Source organism: Rhinopithecus roxellana, unplaced genomic scaffold, assembly GCF_007565055.1.
Source record: "Rhinopithecus roxellana isolate Shanxi Qingling unplaced genomic scaffold, ASM756505v1 contig5923, whole genome shotgun sequence".
NCBI classification, from domain to species: domain Eukaryota; kingdom Metazoa; phylum Chordata; class Mammalia; order Primates; family Cercopithecidae; genus Rhinopithecus; species Rhinopithecus roxellana.
This window is the reverse complement of record NW_022144414.1, coordinates 95,387-116,517: the sequence shown is the minus strand read 5'-3', so window position 1 is coordinate 116,517 and position 21,131 is coordinate 95,387. Positions and strand designations below refer to the sequence as shown.

Here is a 21,131-nt window from a genome sequence, read left to right as displayed (position 1 = left end):
ATTTAAGAACAAGATCACAGCAGGGGTACACAGCCACAGCCCCTGTGTTATTGAGAGCAATAGCATCTTCTGCCCTTCTCGATATAAGGAACAATATCCCAGGGTGGGTGTACATCCCCTGCGATATTGGGCATAATGTCACCATCTCCCAACGTGGATATTGGGCATAGTGTCACAGGGGGGTGTACGACTTCTTCGATATTGGGAACAATATCATCCTCTCCCCTCAGGATTGTAGGCAAAATATCGAAGGGGTTTTACAACTCGTGCCATATGGGCAGTAATATCATCTCCTCCCACCTAGATGTTAGGAACTATTCACAGTGCTGTACACTTCGCGATAGGGAGGCAATCATCCTCGCCCATATATATCCTAGGGAAGAGAGGATGATACTACACCCAATATCTCAGGGGGTGTACACCCACCCAGTGATATTGTTCTTAATGTACTTCACCTCCCACCACTAGGGATATCGTTCCTAATATCCAGGGAATGAGAGGATAACATTATGCTCAATATCGCGGGGCAGTGTTCACACCCTCTGTGATGTTGTTCCTAGTATCCAAAGGTAGAGATGATGATATTACTGGCCATACCGCAGGTGGTGTACACCCTTCTGTGATATTGTTTTTGACGTTCAGTGGGGCAGAGGATAACATTAATCCCAATATTGCAGAAGGTGTACAGACCCCTGTGATGTAGTTCCTACTGTACAGGGGAAAGAGAAGAATATTACTCTCAATATCGCAGGGAGTATAACCACCCTGCCCCCTGTATATTGTTCCTAATATGCAGCAGGGTGGAGGCTGACAGTACTCCCAATATCCCAGAAGGTGCACACACACTTGTGACATAGTTCCAAATATCCAGCGGGAAAGAGCCTGACTTTTGATATCGCAGTGGGTGGACACCGCCCCCAACCCTGTGGTATCGTTCCTAACATCCAGGTGGGAAGATGATGACATGGCTGAGAATATCGAAGGGGGTGGACACCTCTTCGGTGATATGGTTACTCTTATCCAGGGGGTGAGTGGATGATATTACTTGCAATAATGTAGGAACGGTACAGCCACCCTGGGATTTTGTATTTAATAACCACAGGGGAGAGGTGATATTACTACCAACATTGCAAGGGGTGTACACCCCTCCTGTGATATTGTTTCTTATATCCAGGAAAGGAAAAGATGGTATTAGTACCAATATTGAAGGGATGGACAGCCCCCATGGGATATTGTTCTAAAGATACAGGTTGAAAGAGGATGAGATTCCATCCAATATAACAAGGGGTGTACCTCCTGCCTGTGATATGAATCGTAAAACCTAGAAGAAGAGAGAATGACTCAGGGCCACAGCAGGCCCTGAGTGAGGAGCAATCTGATCAAGATCCTGGGGTCCTGCCACACAGCCCTTAAACCAGGGACTGGAAACTATTTCCCTAAAGAGCCAGGAGTCAGTATTTTCATTTTTGCCAACTGATCTTTGCCTCAAGGATGCAACTCTGCCATGGCTGCATGACAGCAGCCTTCTGCAGGTGGCCTGTGAAGAGACGGACATGACTGCACCCCCATCAAACTTTACTTATGGCCATGGAAACTTCTCAGTGTCATGAAGTGTTAGTTTTTTATTTGTTCAACCATTTGGAAATGTAAAATCCATTCTTGATTCATGGGCCACAAGAGCAGGCAGGGACAGGCTGCCTGTTGCAGACCTCTGGAATGAGCTTAGAGAAGGAAATGACAGGCTGGGCCACTGCAGCCTCCTCACAGCAGGTTCTCTGCAGGAGGGTCCTTCGTAGCAACCACTTCTCATCCTTCATCTTGCTTCAAGTGCAGTTCAGGTAGGGAAAAAGAGAACAGAACTGGCCTCAGCAACAAGAAGGAAGGAGATGCAGGATCAAGCAGCCATGTGGATCCATCACACTCAACATTCACACCAAGTGAAGCACAGGCAGTACCAGCCTGGGGGGGCCGAAGTGGAGGCTCTCTGGGGTGGGGGACCTCTGGGTGGGCAAGATTCTCTACCTAAAACTCAAATGGAAGATCTACACAGCAGTAGTTACAGAAAACACACATTAAGAAAAAGACCAAAATTAAAATAGGAGAGACATGGGAGTAGGGGACAGAGTGAGACCCTGGCTTGTGGATGCAGAGCTAGATTAGGTAGGTAGGCAGGTAGAGGCTCGACTGCCGTGAGGGATACCAGTCATGGGAAAACTGGCCTCCCTGCAGATTCACAGAGCAAGCTGGTTCTCACAGAGAAGTCAGTGGCTTTTTTCTACCTTAACGCTGTAGCAAACGCCACCTCATAGGTCTTGCCAGAAACACGGGGTTTGTAGGGTCGGCTGAATAAATAGCAACACTCAGAGACTCCCTTCATCTGCTTTAGGAAATGGCACATCTGTGGATTTAGGGTCATAGATATCTGTTTTGTTTATAGGACTCAATAATAGAAATTGTTTACATAATGAGTATCACTGTGCTGGCCGTGTCATCTCTCAGCCTCACTACTGTCCCCCCTTCCCTCCACAGGCACAGGATCCCCAGGGCATGTTTTAGCACAGGAAAAGTCTGTACTGACTCTGAGTGTTGAACCTGGGACTGCATGAGTCTACAAGCACCCCTCTTTAAACAGCAGAGTCTTTATGAACAAAGGCCCAGCTTTAGAGCCAGTCATTTTTGTGGCACCTCCAACTGAAATGAGCTAAGAATGCTCTCAGGCTGTATCGCAGCTGCTTACCTGGGGCCTGTGTTCCAGGCCCCCCAGAGCAGGGTTACAACCTCAGACAGCCACTATGGATACTGCGTTTTTTTCCTGTACCTATGAAAAAGTGTATAGATTAGGTGCAGCAAGATATTAAGTGTGTGCGAATTAGGAATCCTGGACCGCTGTGTCCCAGGCTCAGCTCATAACACACGTGTGCCTGCATGCAGCTCATTCCAGGTCATTCTGATTTGGGGGTGCGTGTCAAGTATATTACAGGTCTGATAATCCATTTTAAATCTTAGGAAGCTCCAGTTTTTAACTTCATGAAGTGTTTAATCTGAATAAGCATTTCCAAGTAATGGGGGTGTCACTGTTTTCATGAAAGCTGACAGTTCCATTAAAATCCCCATTATTCAAACCTCACCAACAAAAGAATCCTAAAGCTGGTGATGTTTGGCATGACTTAAAAGTTGAGATGTTTTGGCTGGGCACGGTGAGGATCACACCTGTCATCCCACCACTTTGGGAGGCTGAGGTGGGCGAATCACCTGAGGTCAGGAGTTTGAGACCAACCTGGCCAACGTGGTGAAAATCCACCTCTACTGAAAATAAAAAAATTATTTGGGCGTGGTAGTGGGCGCCTGTACACCCATCTACTCGGAAGGCTGAGGCAGGAGAATCTCTTGAACCTGGAAGAGGTGGAGGTTGCAGTGAGCCAAGATTGCACCACTGCACTCCAGCCTGGGCAACAGAGCAAGACTCTGTTGGCCCTGGGACTTTCTTTAGTGGTCCTACTAAACTAAGAGGCAGAAGAAAATTAAATAGCCGCGTGAGGCTGATAATGCCGTGAGCAAAAGTGGTGGCTCTACAGAGTAACGTGGCCAGGCCTGGGCTGTGCCCACGTCATCTTTCCACCCTAATGAGCCCAGACACTGCCGTGCTGCCATGGGTTGGCCCCACTAGGCCTCAGGTCAAACTGAAATGACAGGATGCACTCTTTTTGCCCGGATATCAGGAAGCATGTTTCCAAGGCCAATGAAAAGTGAGATTCCTGGGAACCGTGCTGAACCTGGCCTGGAAGCCCAGGGGAGGCCAAGAACGGCCGAGAACAGCCAAGAAAGTCTTTTAAGCTATTTAAGGTCTAGTATTGCAGGGGATCACTTGATATTGCCTCCGTGAAGTGTGGCAAGTCAGCTAAAGACCTTAACACCAGTGGGAATTGCAATAATTATAGTGGCGGAAGTGAAGTAGGCTCGTGTGTCTACGTCTATACCTGCAGGTATAGACGGCCTCTCGGATGAGATGAAGCAGGCCCACAGGGAGCAGCTCTTCACCGTCAGCCACGACAAGCTCCTGGCCTGAGCGATAGGTGAGTGGGGAGCAGGGGAGACAGCGTCTCAGATTGGAGGCCTTAACAGTACTGACGCAGAAGCCAGTCCTCGCTGACCTCACCTGCCTTCCTCTCAGGTACCTGGGCACTGGGAAGAGCATGCACGGCCTGGCCATACTCGGACCCGAGAACCCTAAAATCGCCAAGGACCCATCCTGGATCATCAGATGAGCAGCCCTGGCACCCCCGACTGCGCAGGAGCCCCTGAGAAAATCGGCATCTAGAGCTGAATATGAAAAGTCAGAAATGCTACTGCTTTTTCCAAGAATATTATGTAAAAAATAGATTTTTAAACTGGTGCTTGTGGAGGCTCCACCTCCCAGGGTCTAGCTCCAATCCCGCTAGTCCCAACTGACAGCAACCCAGCCACCCGAGTGGCGCTGGGTTTCTCCTGGAGGGCCCCCACGAGATGGTCATGACTACCCCCAGCACAGCCCCTGGGAACATGCCCACTCCTTCCTTGATTTCCCACCTGGCCTATTTGACTCCCTTCATCTGCTTTAGGAAATGGCACATTTGTGGAAGTGGTGACCTGGGGCTGATCTCGCCACAGGCGAGACATATCTTAAGGAACAGATAGACAATCTGTTCCTTAAGAAATCTGAGTGTGAATGCGAGTCTACAAAATTCTTTGGTCAGACACTGTTCATCAGGCTGTCATAGGAGATTCCATAGAGAGGCCACAGGTCGCTCTTTTCCTCTGAGAACGCTGAGAGAACATTGTCATGAAAATAAATAAGGGGCAATAGAACCATGAATGAGCACTATGCCAGTCACGGAATTATCGTCTTCAGAGGGACCCTGTTGATTCTGGAAGGTGTTTCGACTGGCTCCCATGAGGGCTGCTCACCGTGCCCTGTGCTCGGCATTCATTGCTGCAGATGTACTCTCCCTGCCTGGGGGAGGCTCCCCAAGACCCGAGAGATAATAATAAATATCTTTTAATAGATGACCAAAGGAAAACTAGGTTCTGGTTGGCTTGCGGGCCTGTAGAGGCAGACATATCTGCTGACACAACCAAGCTCCTTCCCACTGACGTGGCCTCATCCCAGGCCCCTCACGTGGACGCCCGCAGGTCCCTGGAGGAGCAAGCTGCCCCCCCCCACATTTCTCAAATGCACAGCTGTTGCTCACACTGCAGATGGAGCTCAAGGCACGAGCAGACCACCATGCGAAAAATACCACGCAGCGTCCATGCCAGGTGATGGTGGTTTTCACTCCATCCCAAAGTCCCATGTATGAGTTTACAGCCATGAGTACTAAATGGATTTTTAGACCCTCAAGACATACTTTGTTTGCTTTTATGCAACAAAGTTAAAAGACTATCACTCAGATATAGGCTCTGAAACTGTGGAACAATTTGGGAACAGAGCCTCTGCCAGATCAGGATAAGCACTTGAGACAACACCCCGTGACCTCGATCCACACAAACCCATCCAGACCAGAGGCCTCCCGCACTGCTCTGGAATTTCTGTGGATTTCTGTAAACGAGGTATTACTGCAATAAGGAACAGATGAGTGCCCTTGGAGGGCAGTTTCTGAGCCTCCCAGCCACATGGTCACGTTCAGGTTGAAGCCGCACCACCTCCAGAAACACTGTCCCTCACCGAGGTGTGCCTGGCTTCTCCCTTTTTCCAGAACTTAACAAAACCTGAAAGGACAAGTCTGTGTAGAAAAAAACAAGCTACTTGCGATTCCTCTTCCCAGTTCAGGCTGTAGGAAACTCATTTCTGCCCTCACCGTGTTCTGACTGTGGCTTGGTTCCCATAAGAAATAAAGTCAGAATTCTAGTCCCTGTCTCCTGGGCGGTGTGGCAGGCATACATACCTTCAGTTACATGAGGAAAGGCGTGGTCAGCCCCCTTCCTTCAGTAAAACTGCACAGTTTCCAGAACCCTGATGCCATCCACCTCACAGATCAGGATAAGCTGTGAACACCTGGACAGAGCACATTTCAATGCGTGCACTTTCATGGGCTAGTTTTCTATTTCTCCACTAAATCATCCCACATTTAGCGCCCTAAACACTGACTTATTTTCTCACATTTCTGGAAGCTGGAGTCCAAAACAGGTCCCATCAGTTAACGTCAAGCTGTCGGCAGGGCTGGCTCTGGGGAAGCGACTGTCTCCTTGCCTCCCGCAGCCTTTGGGCTTCTGCATCCCCTGGTCCATATGGCACCCACTGTCTTCAGGACCCACAGGGGCCCTGAAGGCCCCTCAATAGGAAGACACAGAATGTCAGAAGCCTGGACTCCAGTGCTAGGGCCAAGCCTCCCCCACCGTCCCAGCTCCTCACGCACTCCCGTGCGAGCTAATATAGATTCCACTTTAACTAGTGTCACCTGTGTAAGTGCCCAGCTGTGAACTGGTTAAACTTGCCCACACAGACCCCGGGAATAAACTCACAGGCCATGGACCACTCCACAAGCAATGAGTGATCACCTGCTCGGAGACCCCCCATGGCCCAGCAGAGCCCTCCAGTGCCTCCCCATGGGCTCAGAAACTGGCGGCCAGGGTCTGCAGTGCCAGAGGGCCCTGGATAAAAAAGACAGCTCCCATGTCGGGAGGCACCCGCCCACGGTTGGGTCCCGGTACTTTTTTTTTTTTTTTTTTTTTGGGACGGAGTCTTGCTCTGTCGCCCGGGCTGGAGTTCAGTGGCCGGATCTCAGCTCACTGCAAGCTCCGCCTCCCGGGTTTACACCATTCTCCTGCCTCAGCCTCCGGAGTAGCTGGGACTACAGGCGCCCGCCACCTCTCCTGGCTAGTTTTTTTTGTATTTTTAGTAGAGATGGGGTTTCACCGTGTTAGCCAGGATGGTCTTGATCTCCTGACCTCGTGATCCACCCGTCTCGGCCTCCCAAAGTGCTGGGATTACAGGCTTGAGCCACCGCGCCCGGCCTGGTTCCCAGTACTTTAAGTAGCGTAGGTGGACAAGCCGCGCCGTGTGCACCTCCATCACCAGCATAACGACTGCACGTGGTGAGTGCACGGGTGGCCACCCTTCAGCCCAGCTGGCCACGCTAAGCACATCACCATCGTGATGTCAAATCAGACTCATCTGCTGGCACAGTCCAGGCACCGGCCCCCAAGAACATTCTGGAGCACAATTCACAGTAGTGATTGCAATCAGAGCCACACGTGGCTAAATGTATTTACAGGAGGATGCCACAGCCAATCTGGCTGGACTGAGAGCTTTTCCCACTGTACATTCTTACAACACCATTTTATTTGCGCTTTATTAAACTTTTATGGCTTTTTTCTGCCTATCTTCTTTATGGGAGTGTTTCTTGTTCTTATGACTGCAGTGATACTTCAGGCTACAACTATCAATGTGTAAAATTAGTTTGGAAGGCACCTTATCATTAAACATTTCACAAGCAAGCAGTCAGAGGCACCTAACCCGGAGGCCTGTTTTCTTCTCTGAGCCAAACCTACCTTGGACTCAAAGAAAATGGCACATGGAGAAGGGCTGGATCTCCAGTGCCCATTCCTAGGGGGCTTCCTGGGGAGCAGATATGGAGGGAGAAGCCCTGGGCTATGGCACCGCTGTACTAAAGAAAAATCTATTTGGGTAAATGTAAGCGCCAGACATAAGAGATTAAGCAAGCCATGAAAAGAAACCACTAACCACAGCTTCTCCAAAACAGAACTAAACTCCCTTTAGTTTGAATTGGAAAAGCAGAAGTGATGATCAGGATACAAAAAAAAAATTATAAAGTATCTGAATACAGGAGAATAATCAAGGGCCACTGTCTCTTCCTGTGTCAGTGGGAGCCTCGCATCTAAGCTGGATTTAGAAGGTTGCTACTTTGGACTGAAAGTTATCCCCAACCCTAGTTTGTAAGCAAGTGGAGCAGAACGCTTCAATTATTTCAAGGTTTAGTGGTAAAGCTCTGTAACTCTCACAACCATTTTAGTTGGTGTGAATTTTAAAGTGACTCAATCTGTTGGCTGGAGTATCTAACGGTTTAACCACGGGGTCATGTGGGAAAATTATTCCAATTGCTTTTGTTTTTTCTGCTGAAGATGCATTTGAACGTTCTTGTAGTTTGCAGTTGGCTGGTTCTGATGTGTGGTCCTGAGGAGGCCCAAGTACCCGGAGAGGAAGAATCTGAAACCTCAAGACACTCGAGTGCTGTCTGGGGAGATGGAGACCCCAACCCGAGGGCCACTGACGGACTCAGCATGGGCGCAGGGCCGCCCGACGCAACAGGCCACTTACTTGCTGCTTACAAAACAACATAAGCACACACCTCCAGGTGTGCACACACGTTCTGTACACACTCACGTCTGTTAGTGCCAACAACAACCCACAACCCCGAGGTGTGCACACACGCTCTGTACATGCTCACATCCCTCCCTGCCAATATGAGCACACACCGCCAGGGGTGCACACATGCTCTGCACATACTCACGTCTGTCCCTGCAGCCTGAGTCAAACAGTCACAGAGTGGCAGAGGAGGAGGAGGAAGGACGTGATGGGCACTGAGGTCCTGGGAAGGTTCCCCTCCCTACTTCGGGAAGACTCCTCATGTGATCCTGCCATCACTCAATCTTCTGTCTCCATCCTCCATCCTCCCACAGGGATCAGGAGGATGCCCACTGCACAGAGCTGTGATAGGCATGAACAGAAGATGGCAGGAGCTCACGCCAAGGTGCTGAACATGGGGCCTACGGAGTGCTTCTTTCTGCTGTGGCTGACATCATCAAACAAGAGGCTGACATGGCTTCTGCAGAGAATGTCACTCGCTGAGAAACTGAAACGTGTGACCTAGGAACCTGTGAAGGTCTAAGAACAAACCAACAAACCAAACAGTTTTGTTTGTTTTCCAAACACCATAGCCTGTTTTTTTTTTTTTTTTTTTTTTTTCATGCTCTACCTTGGGTATCATTTAGTTTAATTTCAAAGTAAGTCCAATAAATACACAAAATCACAGGACTGAGTATGGAGCATTGTTTCACTTCATGTCTTCCAGCCTTTAGGACACTTTAAGGAAAGCCATGATTCCAGGATTCCCATTAGAAAGGCTGCCCTGAGGCACCTGCTGGGGCAGCCAAATTGCAGTTGTTGATGCTGCCCCCAAGCTGCTTGGATGAAGCAAAAGATTCCTGAGGTCTCTTCTCTTCTGCGCCTCACCCAGGAGAGAAAGTAGGGGGAGAAAGGTGAGAGAAGACAGGAAGAAGGAGGGGGGAGGGAGGTAGAGAAGAGGGGAGAGGGAGGGAGGGAGGGAAAGAGGAGGGGAGAGGGAGGGAGAGAGGAGGGGGGAGGGAGGGAGAGAGGAGGGGGGAGGGAGGGAGGCGGGGCATGTTCCATCCACCAAGGCAGCTGCACTGCAGAGAGAATGGAGGGTGTGTTGCCTCTCAGGACAGCAAGTTCAAGCTGTTTATAATTGTTAGCGTAAACAGTGACCAGCTGAGGACAGGGCTGTAATTGGAGTTGACAACATTTTATTTTCATAGTTGATATTGGGGACCTGGACCTAAAGCACTGTGCCTTGCCCTTTCACCAGATGGGCCAATGCCTCTCTATACGAGTCTATTTGACTAAATACCCGTTCTTGACTAGGAATTATGAAGTATAGGAGACCCCTTACCACAGTAACGTCAAACTCACGTTCTCAATGCAATTTGCTCAGGGACTGGCTTCTGACTCTGGGTGGGAATGTTAAGCTCAGTCCAGTTCAATTCAGTAAGCATTTATCAAGAAATTCCTAGACCAAGAGCTGTGTTAGACACTGGCTATGGGGTGATGGGGATACCAAGATGTGGAATTAGAACTTGACAAGCTCAAATGCTCTCATTTAATTCCCTAATGCAATTACCTAGCTTCAACCTGATGGCTGTAATGTCTAAATTCACTTTTTCTTCATTCCAGTTCTACATAACAAAGCATCAATAATCACAGAGGAATGATTCCGTGTTGGACTATTCAGTGGACAGAGAAGAGCATTCTGACCGGCGTGAGACACTGTCTCTGTTCCCAGGAAGCCCGTGAGGTGGCTGCACGGAGCACACGCGTGAAGATTCAGGAGCAGGAGCGTCAGGTGACAGGAGGGGCAAGGAGGCAGCACCAGACAGATGCCTGCTGAGGGGCTGCTGCAGCCGGGCTGGCCGGGAAGGTCACAGGAGTGGGCACAGGCATCTCCCTCCAGCCGCACTTGGTTTTCATGAGGACGCCTGCAGGGAAGGGGATGACACCGAAATGCTCTGGCGCTGAGGGGAGGAGAGGAGGGACGCAGGGCTGAGGGTTGGCCACCACCCCTTGTGTCCCTGCCCCTATGAACGCTGCCAAAATCCGCCCCAATGGGGAGAAGTGAGGTGGGTGAGACAGGTGGACAGACTTGGCTTCCATGGAATTCACAGATTCCAGTCATTAAAATTCCCTTCTGAGTTTTCATCAGGAAAACTTTGCAAATGTATTTAGGGACAAGAGGCAGAAGATGAAGCCAATGCAGTTGGGCTCAAACCGCTGCCCTTCTCCTTCTCTCTGCATCCAGGACCCGCCCTGAGCCCCTGAGTGCGAGGACCTGGAGCTGCCCAGCTCAAGGGCGTGGACTCTGACCAGAGGAGGCCAAAGTAGGGTGTTGTTACTGAGGAAAAAGGAAAAAGCTGGCATTTTCTTGGCAACCCCACGACATCCAGCCACTGGTTCTCACCACCCCAGAAATGTCCACCCAGGGCAGACAGTGTCTTCAACCAAGCACCACTGACCCAGAAGTGCAGTAATTAGTACACTTTCACCACAGTCACCCACTCCTTCACCTTTACACCCAAGAAAAACATGTTTGCCAGGCAAATTAGATGTCCAGGAGGTGTAAGGAAACCCCAAGCCTGCTTTAAGCCTCAGACTTTTGAGACCATTGAGGGCCGTGCACACAAGAGCAAGGCTGCACCCGAAAGCTCTGCTCCTGCCGGACATCACGGACAGACTGCACGGCTCAGCCACATGGACCCTTCCAGGACTTCACGAGAGGGACCTCCGTGGTACACGCAATGACGTACACTTCGTTCAGCCTCGAACAGACCACGCCCTCGTTACAGGGTCGGTGATCCACCTCCTGCCATCAGCCCCCCAACTCACCAAGGGTCTGCATCTGCATCTGTAATAACTTTGCTGTTTTACCCGGGTACTAAAATGCAGCATCGGAATGTTTAAAGGTCTTTAAATATCAACCCTCTGGGTGCAGTTCTTGGCACTTTAATGTGGTCACTCGATGCAGGCCTCACTCACAACTCTGAGGTAGCTCATACCTTTCCTACCTAACCAAGGAAGAAACGGAGGCATGGAAGGTACAGCTCCTAAGGAGCAGATTAGGATTCAAACCAGTGATCTTCGTCACATGCTGACCTACCTCTCAGGCTGAGATAACGTTCAAAATAACCAGGTAGAACAGCATTCCATAGATCAGCTGGAAATGGTCCTTGTGGATGGGCCTGTGGTTATTCCCTGAAGAACAAGACCATTCGCCCAAAAATCCACCTGTGTCACACTCAAATGTTTACATATCCAATTATTTTTAAAATAACCCAATCAAGCATGTTCACAGCCATTTAGAGCCATATAGATTGTCTGCTTTGCTGACAATCAACCCAAGACCTCTGTCGACAAAGGGCACGGTGCCAGGTCCAGAGAAGGTGGGACAGAGACACAAACAGGAACCACTCCGTCCCTGGGAGCCTCGCTCTGATGGGCCGGCGAAGACATGGCGCAGACGGCGGGGCGCAGACGGCGGGACACAGGCAGATGGCAGGCCGGGAGAAGGGGCTGCGCTGCCAGGAGGCAGTGCTTTGAGCTCTAATGGATGGAACACTGCTAACCAGCGAAGGTGGAGAGAGGGCACCCGTCTGAGAGGATGAAGAGGCAGCAAAGCACAGCTGGCCTCGGGGAACTGGAAGCCACAGGGACATCAAGCTGGGTGCTGCTGTCTGCTGGCTACCGGCTGGGGGACTGTACTGGGCCTGGAGGGACATCCCTGACACTCCCCACCGGATGCCAGGGGCACCCCAAGCCCCAGGTGAGAACCACGGATCCCATGGCGAATGAGGCCAGCCTGTGGGAAGTGGGGCTGGGACAGCTCTGCACAGCTTAATAGGAAAGTTTGGTTCTATTTTGTGGGGTTTTGGTCATGCCAATGGCTGGTCAGGGCTGTCCGTCAGGAAGTGATTTGAGGACAGATTAGAGAAGGGGCTGCCAAGGCCAGCGGGGCATTCGCTGCCTGGGTCCAAGGAAAAGGAAATAAAGGCTGGCGATATGACAGTGTGGGGGAGCACAGAGGGAAGGAACTGGTGGAGACACAGGACTGGCTCTGCACAGGGCCAGGAGCAGCTACCCGGGGGTCGTCCTATTAATTCTCCTCAGGGCCCCAAGAGGCGGCTGTGAGGATCCCTCTCCTGAGGACAGAACTGCTCCAGAGCCACACAGCGAGGATCCACAGAACCAAGATCCGGGCCAGCTCCAAAGCGGGCGATCTTGACCCCTCACCCGTGGTCCTGAGGCAGGGATCAGAGCGCCCTGGACACACAGACCCTCCCAGGAACTGCAGAAAGGGGAAGCAGACGCCCCGGACCAGCGGCAGGACCCAGGGTTTCTGCCCTCCAGGACACACTGGGACCAGCCACTGCACAGGTGGACACACGGTGCTTTAACCCGCGCTGGGGAAAGGAGCCCTAGCTCTCAGGGTAGGGACCGCAGCTCGATCGGGCCGGCCTCCCTGCTGCGCACAGCCTGAGCCACATGACCAAGGCCAGAGAGGATTACCAAGGTACACCTGGCCCAGCTTCCGGCAGCCCCCGACAAGGCCACTACCCTCACTCTAACAGCGTCCATCACCAAGCCCCACCCTCTTTTGCCAGCCCTACCCCCACAAGGCCCCGCCTCTCGCATGCAAGTCCCGCCCCCCAAGGCTCAGCTTGCCTGCAGCCCCGCCCCACTGGCTCCACCCCATCGCCTGCAAGCCCCATCCTCAAGGCCCAGCTCACCTGCATTCCCGCCTACTAGGCTACACTCCTCACCTGCAAAGAGCCACCCCTCACTAAGCTCCCCCCATCACTTGCACAGCCCCGCGCAACATAGCATGCCCTTCCAGGAGCCCCTCTTTTCACCTGCGCAGCCCCGCCCTTCATCAGGCCCCACGCCATCTGCATGGACACGCCTCTCGCCACGCCCCACTTCTCCCCTGCCCACTTCCCCCTCCTATCAACTGTCCACATCCTGCTGCTGGCCGCACCCCGCCCCTTTCGGCAAGCCGGCCACGCCCCTTTTACCCTTGAGTATGCTTCTCACCTTGCCCGCCTCCTTCGGCATGTCGGCCCCACCCCTCCCGCCCATCTCCCTCTGCACCGCCCTCCCGCCCGTCCCAGAGCAGTGGAGGCCCGCCCTTTTCATCTACAGCCTATCGCAGAGGTCGTTGCCGTTCGCGCTGACCAATAGGAATGGTGGCCGTCACGGCAAGCCCCGCCCCGCGCCTACGTCGGGTTAAGTGGGGTCCCTCCTCAGCCCAGCGCTCATCATACGCCATGTGGCACTGTGGCGCCGCCGCCGGGCTGTGTGCGCTGAGGCTGCTGAGTGGCGGGTGAGACGCTGTGGTCGGCGGCTAGAAGTGCTGGGCATGCTGACTCCCGGGAGAGGAAGGTCCAGGGCGGGCCGGAGACGTAGGGGTCCGCGTCCCTGCGCCCAGGCCTGGCAGCTCCCCGCACTGTGGGCGCCCCACACCCCGAGCCCCTGCCAGGGCCTTCCTTGGGGTCCCGCATCTGAGGTTCTGAGGCCAGAGGACGCCGGAGCTCCTGCGCCTCCCGGGGCTGGGGGCCGGGCCTGCCCGTGGCGCTCCCGGCAGGGCCCTCCATTTTATGAATAAAGGGAGATTTCTTGTGGGTTTTTTTTTTTTTTTTTTTTGAGATGGGGTCTTGCTTTGTTGCCCAGGCTGGAGTGCAGTGGTGCGATCTCGCTCACTGCAAGCTCCACCTCCCGGTTCAAGCCATTCTCCTGCCTCAGCCTCCCGAGTAACTGGGACTACAGGCACCTGCCACCACGCCCAGCTAAGTTTTTTTGTATTTTTAGTAGAGACAGGGTTCCACAGTGTTAGCCAGGATGGTCTTGAGCTCCTGACCTCATGATCCGCCCACCTCGGCCTCCCAAAGTGCTGGGATTACAGGTGTGAGCCACCGTGCCCGGGCAACAAACAAGTTTTTGTTCTGCTTGAGTGCTTACAAGAAGCTAATATTATACTTACTAGATAATTACAATCAAATCTATAAGCTTTAAGATTTTAAGTCATCATGCTTATGAAAAACATTATTTCCTTTTTTTATGGTGAAAAGATATACATATATTTAGAATCAGCCAGCTGTACTCAGATGATCCCAAGTTTGTTGGCAACATCCAAAGCATCGTAATCAGGAGCCAGTCGAACATATGCCTTCTTCTCTCCATCAGGCTGAATCAGGATGTTGACCGTGGCCACATCCATGTCCCAGAGCTTCTTCACATTCTGTTTGATCTGGTGCTTGTTGGCTTTAACATCGACAGTAAACACAAGCGTGCTGTTGTCTTCTATCTTCTTCATGGCTGACTCAGTGGTCAGTGGAAACTTGATGATAGCATGGTGGTCAAGCTTGTTTCTCCGGGGGGGGTGCTCGTCCCAGGATATCTGGGCTGCAGTCGCAGTGTCTTGGGACGCTGGAAGGTGGGTGAGGTGCAGATCTTCTTTCTTGGGGGGGCTGTGGACACATTTCAACACTGCCTTCTTGGCCTTTAAAGCCTTTGCTTCGGCTTTGGCTTTAGGAGGGGCAGGAGCTTCCTCCACTTTTGGTGCCATCTTGTGAAAAGTGAAAAACATTATTTCAATAATAAGTTTTTTACAGTAAATCTGCCTAATAGTAGTTTCCAAAATATTTTTGGTAATTTTTAACCTTAAAGTTAAGCTAAGTAAAATATTTCCATTAAATATCTAGATCATTTATAAATAAGATACAATACTAAAACATTAATTACTGGACTTAAGTAATTCAAGTTTATGTACTTTTGGCTTCTTATTTTTACAGAGAAACCAGATATTTTGGCCTGTTAATAAACATGTTTTTGCCTACCACAGTGTACTAAGTACTATGAGAAACTACCACACTGTACTGTGTGCTATGAGAAACATATTACTATGAGAAAACACATCCCGATGTTGGGAGATGGTATACTCATACATTTTCTAATCTACTACAGAATGCTAACATATGACAGTTTAAAACTGTCTATGTCCTAGTTTTCTCTGGAAAATAAAAGTATTAAAATTATAATCAATATACGTAAATCAAACTACTAGAAACAGGCCAGGCGCAGTGGCTCACGCCTATAATCCCAGCACTTCGGGAGGCCAAGATGGGTGGATCAGGAGGTCAGGAGATGGAGACCATCCTGGCTAACACGGCGAAACCATGTCTCCACTAAAAATACAAAAAATTAGCTGGGCACGGTGGCAGGCGCCTGTAGTCCCAGCTACTCAGGAGACTTAGGCAAGAGAATGGCGTGAACCCGGGAGATGGAGCTTTCAGTGAGCCGAGATCATGCCACCGCACTCCAGCCTGGGGGACAGAGCGAGACTCTGTCTCAAAAAACAAACAAACAAACAAAAAACACTACTAGAAATAATAGAATAACTAGAAACAACTCTATGCAAAGTATGTAAGAAAAGTAGGGCATGTTTTGCAAGCAAAATAGGATGCAATATTTTATAAGGAAAACCATACAAAATATACAAATAAAAAGAGATATCTAACCTTCCCTGTTATATTTGTATGGGTAAAATGTTGTTTTCAAAAATTATATAAAATTCCTGGAAATTTGTCAATGTCCTTCTTATTCCTGCTATGTGCTGGTATAGAGTTGTAAGTCATAATTACAGTTATTATTTTAAATGTTGTATGCCACAGAAAAAAAAATCAGATATCCTTGTCAGTTGTAGTATAATGAACTCTCATCAGATCTTTCATCACAGCCATTTCACACTTTTTGTCATTTAGATATTATTTCCCACTGATGCTTTCCTGAAAGCTCCTGCAATCACCTACAGGTCAGAATGCTTGTCTCCAACACAGGACTCCCTCTGAGAGTCACCCGTCTGGTCACCGAGAGAAATGCGTATCTGAGTGCCTCATCGGGAGAGGGTAACTGGCAACTCAAAAGAATGAAACCATTTGTCTCTTACCTACCTATGACCTGGAAGCTCCCTATCTGGCCTTCTCTTCAAGTTGTCTCATCTTTCTGGACTGAAACAAGGTACATCTTTCACATATTGATTGATGTCTCCTGTCTCCCTAAAGTGTGTAAAACCAAGTTGGGCCCTGACCACCTTGGGCCCGTGTTGTCAGGACCTCCTGCACAGGCATCATGGGCGCATCCTCAAACTTGGCAAAATAAACTTTCTAAAAAATCTGACACCTGTCTCAGATTTTCAGGGTTCACACATGTAATGTAGGATTGTCAATGTTTATAAAACAGATATCATTCTATCTACTAGTAAAAATATGCTGCCAATTAACCTTAGACTTTCTCAACAAAATAAAAAATGTTGATGAGGTACAAATAATATATTTAAACTTAAATAATGTTGCAAGTTTTAATATGCCTACTTCTCAATTTTTCAATACTATTTTTACTAATTTAACACTGTAAGAAAAACGAGTAATGAAAACATGAATAAAAGTGTTTACAGGGGGTGCACATGTTTCCTCCAGCCTCTGCCCATCTCCAGCTTTCATCCCAACTGTCCTGACAGTGGCTCTAAGCATTTCTCCTTTCTCTGTACCAAGATCTCCCTGCTGAAGCGAACTCAAATCTTACCATGTGTTATGACACGCTGTGATGATGAGCAACCAAAGCCTCGAGGAAGAGATGCTTTTGTAAAACAAGACTTGCAGAATATAATGTGTGAAGTAAAGCCCATGGCAGAGCTCCCTTTAGCACCCGGGGAGCAGACAGGAAGCTTTTGCCTCACCTTCCTCACTGGCCTGCAGCCACATCTCCCCAGGTCAGTCTTGAGGACAACAAAACTCTGGTCTTCACTGTGGACACACTACCAGGTGCTCCAAAGCCATGGCCTCTTCTCAGGTGGGTCCTGAGGAGAACAAAGCTCTAGTTCTAATCCTAACCCCAATCCTGTCTCTAGACTTTGACCCTGACCCTAAACCCTGATGCCTACCGTGGTCCCTAATTGTGACCCTGACTTTGACCCTGACTCTGATCTTGACCCTGACCATAAACCCACCTCTAACCATAATCTGGCCGTAACTCTGACCCAGACCCTAATCCTAACCCTAACCCTACTATTATCTGTACAATCTATCTCTAATCTTACCCCCTATGGCTAAATAGCTGTACCCAAAAGCACTTTTTAAATTATTTAACTTCTTTTCTTTGAATTCTCTAAGGACATCCTAAAGGAGATGTCATTATGTATTTTGCAGTCACTCTGAGTGGTATGGCTTCAGATAGGAAGTTCTAATACTTTACAAGACATAAAAAGTTTGGAGAGTAACAGCACAGGGTTGTTGGGGATGCATGTTGACATTCACGATAGTCATTGGTGCTGTTCTCCAAATATTTTCAGTTCAGCTTTTATGAATGCATTCTGATTATTCCAACCTACCTACTTAAATGTTTGCATGACCACATAGCTTTTTTTTTTTTTTTTTGGCCAATGGAGGTGAGAAGAAATAACATGTGACTTTTTCAGGAGAAATCTCTAAGAACAGAGTTCCATTCAGCATGATTTTTTCTCTTTTCTATAGCAATAATTTTAGCAATATTAATAGCTTCAAAAACTAACTTAGCTATTAGGTTTTTTAAAATGTCTTTTGTCTTCCAGTTTGTAAGCCACACTGATCAGGACTACAGAGTTGAATTATTAGAAGTGATAAAGGAAAGATAATGCTTATCTTTTAAAAACATGAATTACCTGTTTAATGGGCACAAACAAGTTTTGTTCTATTCATCAGGTAATAAAGAAAACTTTACACAAAAAGTGAGGGTCAGGGGATGCAGAGAACACACAACTGACTTCGTGGCAGGAAGATTCTTAGTGCTAATTCAATATTACTACTTATTAGCTGCAAAATATAATTGTATTTGAAATTTTTATCATGAACACTAACCATCATTATGGACACAGGATGGCCACTGACCAATGAGAAAAGATGGTGGTCATAACAACCAGCAGTGCCCATGGCACATCCGCCAGTGTGCAGTGACTATCAGCTCCGACTGATCTGGATGTCTTAACAGCTTCATCTGTGAGTGACAGGATTGCCTTGTGTCAATGGCTCTCAAACTTGGGTGCTTGCTTGAATCTCTTAAAGAATTTTCAAAAATATGTTCATCGCTAATTCACAATTATACTATTTAGGAATTATGAATCTGGGTGCTCCTGTATTGGGTGCATATATATTTAGGATAGTTAGCTCTTCTTATTGAATTGATCCTTTTACCATTATGTAATGGCCTTGTCTCTTTTGATCTTTGTTGGTGTAAAGTTTGTTTTATCAGAGACTAGGATTGCAACCCCTGCCTTTTTATGTTTTTCTTCTGCTTGGTAGATTTTCCTCCATCCCTTTATTCTGAGCCTATGTGTGTCTCTGCATGTAAGATGGGTCTTCTGAATACAGTATACTGGTGAGTCTTGACACTTTATCCAATTTGCCAGTCTGTGTCTTTTAATTGGAGCATTTAGCCCATTTACATTTAAGGTTAATATTGTAATGTGTGAATTTGATGCTGTCATTATGATGTTAGCTGGTTATTTTGCTCATTAGTTGATGCGGTTTCTTCCTAGCATTGATGGTCTTTACATTTTGGCATGTTTTTGCAGTGGCTGGTACTAGTTGTTCCTTTCCACGTTTAGTGCTTCCTTCAGGAGCTCTTGTAGGGCAGGCCTGGTGGTGATAAAATCTCTCAGCATTTGCTTGTCTGTAAAGGATTTTATTTCTCCTTCACTTATGCAACTTAGTTTGGCTGGATGTGAAATTCTGGGTTGAAAATTCTTTTCTTTAAGAATGTTGAATATTGGCCCCCACTCTCTTCTGGCTTGGAGAGTTTCTGCTGAGAGATCCGCTGTTAGTCTGATGGGCTTCCCTTTGTGGGTAAGCCGACCTTTCTCTCTGGCTGCCCTTAACATTTTTTCCTTCATTTCAACTTTGGTGAATCTGACAATTATATGTCTTGGAGTTGCTCTTCTTGAGGAGTATCTTTGTGGCATTCTCTGTATTTCCTGAATTTGAATGTTGGCCTGCCTTGCTAGGTTGGGGAGGTTCTCCTGGATAATATCCTGCAGAGTGCTTTCCAACTTGGTTCCATTCTCCCCGTCACTTTCAGGTACACCAATCAGACATAGATTTGGTCTTTTGCCATAGTCCCATATCTCTTGGAGGCTTTGCTCATTTCTTTTTACTCTTTTTTCTCTAAACTTCTCTTCTCACTTCATTTCATTCATTTGATCTTCAATCACTGATACCCTTTCTTCCAGTTGATCGAACTGGTTACTGAAGTTTGTGCATTTGTCACGTAGTTCTCATGACATGGTTTTCGGCTATATCAGGTCATTTAAGGACTTCTCTACATTGGTTATTCTAGTTAGCCATTCATTTAATCTTTTTTCAAGGTTTTTAGCTTCTTTGCAATGAGTTCGAAATTCCTCCTTTAACTCAGAGAAGTTTGATCATCTGAAGACTTCTTCTCTCAACTCATCAAAGTCACTCTCCATCCAGCTTTGTTCCATTGCTGGTGAGGAGCTGCATTACTTTGGAGAGGGAGAGGTGCTCTGATTTTTAGAATTTTCAGCTTTTCTGCTCTGTTTTTCCCCCATCTTGGCAGTTTTATCCAACTTTGGTCTTTGACGATGGTGACGTACAGATGGGGCTTTGGTGTGGATGTCCTTTCTGTTTGTTAGTTTTCCTTCTAACAGTTAGGATCCTCAGCTGCAGGTCTGTTGGAGTTTGCTGGAGGTCCCCTTCAGACCCTGTTTGCCTGGGTATCAGCCGTGGAGGCTGCAGAATGGTGAATATTGCTGAACAGCAAATGTTGCTGCCTGATCGTTCCTCTGGAAGCTTCATCTCAGAGGGGCACCTGGCTGTGTGAGGAGTCAGTCAGCCTCTACTAGGGGGTGCCTCCCAGTTAGGCTACTCGGGGGTCAGGGACCCGCTTGAGGAAGCAGTCTGTCCATTCTCAGATCTCAAACTCCATGCTGGGAGAACCACTACTCTCTTCAAAGCTGTCAGACAAGCACATTTAAATCTGCAGAGGTTTCTGCAGACTTTTGGTTGGCTATGCCCTGTCCCCAGAGGTGGTGTCTACAGAGGCAGACAGGCCTCCTTGAGCTGCGGTGGGCTCCACCCAGTTCGAGCTTCCCGGTCGCTTTGTTTACCTACTCAAGCCTCAGCAATGGCAGGCATCCCTCCCCCAGCCTCGCTGCTGCCTTGCAGTTAGATCTCAGACTGCTGTTCTAGCAATGAGCGAAGCTCTGTGGGCATGGAACCCTCCAAGATAGGTGTGGGATATAATCTCCTAGTGTGCAGTTTGCTAAGACCCTTGGAAAAGCACAGTATTAGGGTGGGAGTGACGCGAATTTCCAGGTGTTGTGTGTCAGGGTTTCCCTTGGCTAGGAAAGGGAATTCCCATACCCCTTGCACTTCCTGGGTGAGGCAACACCTCACACTGCTTCGGCTCTCGCTCGGTGGACTGCACCCACTGTCCAGCACCCACTGTCCAATGCGCCCCAGTGAGATAAACCCGGTACCTCAGTTGGAAATGCAGAAATCACCTGTCTTCTCTGTCGCTCACGCTGGGAGTTGTAGCCTGGAGCTGTTCCTATTTGGCCATCTTGGAACCGCCCAGCTTTAGCTTCTTTCCAGGTAATGCTGTATCTGCATTTGAGACCAGAGGCATTAACATGGGTTAAATTGTGAAACAGTCTAGCATTAGATATGGCAGTAGCAACTAGACGATCAGCCATTTGATTCCCTGAAGTCAAATATCCTAGAAGAGGTGTATGAGCCCTAAT

At 48.7% G+C, this 21,131-nt stretch overlaps 1 long non-coding RNA gene and 1 pseudogene across 1 annotated transcript; one reads left to right on the top strand and one right to left on the bottom strand.

Annotated features, from left to right (window-relative positions):
* Positions 1-14,441: 14,441 nt before the first annotated feature.
* LOC104679101 lies at positions 14,442-20,918 on the bottom strand (annotated as a pseudogene).
* Positions 14,662-17,109, top strand: LOC115896199. Its single transcript, XR_004056128.1, has 3 exons — positions 14,662-14,774; positions 16,102-16,357; positions 16,891-17,109. It is a non-coding gene; the product is annotated as an uncharacterized LOC115896199 (long non-coding RNA).
* Positions 20,919-21,131: the final 213 nt, after the last annotated feature.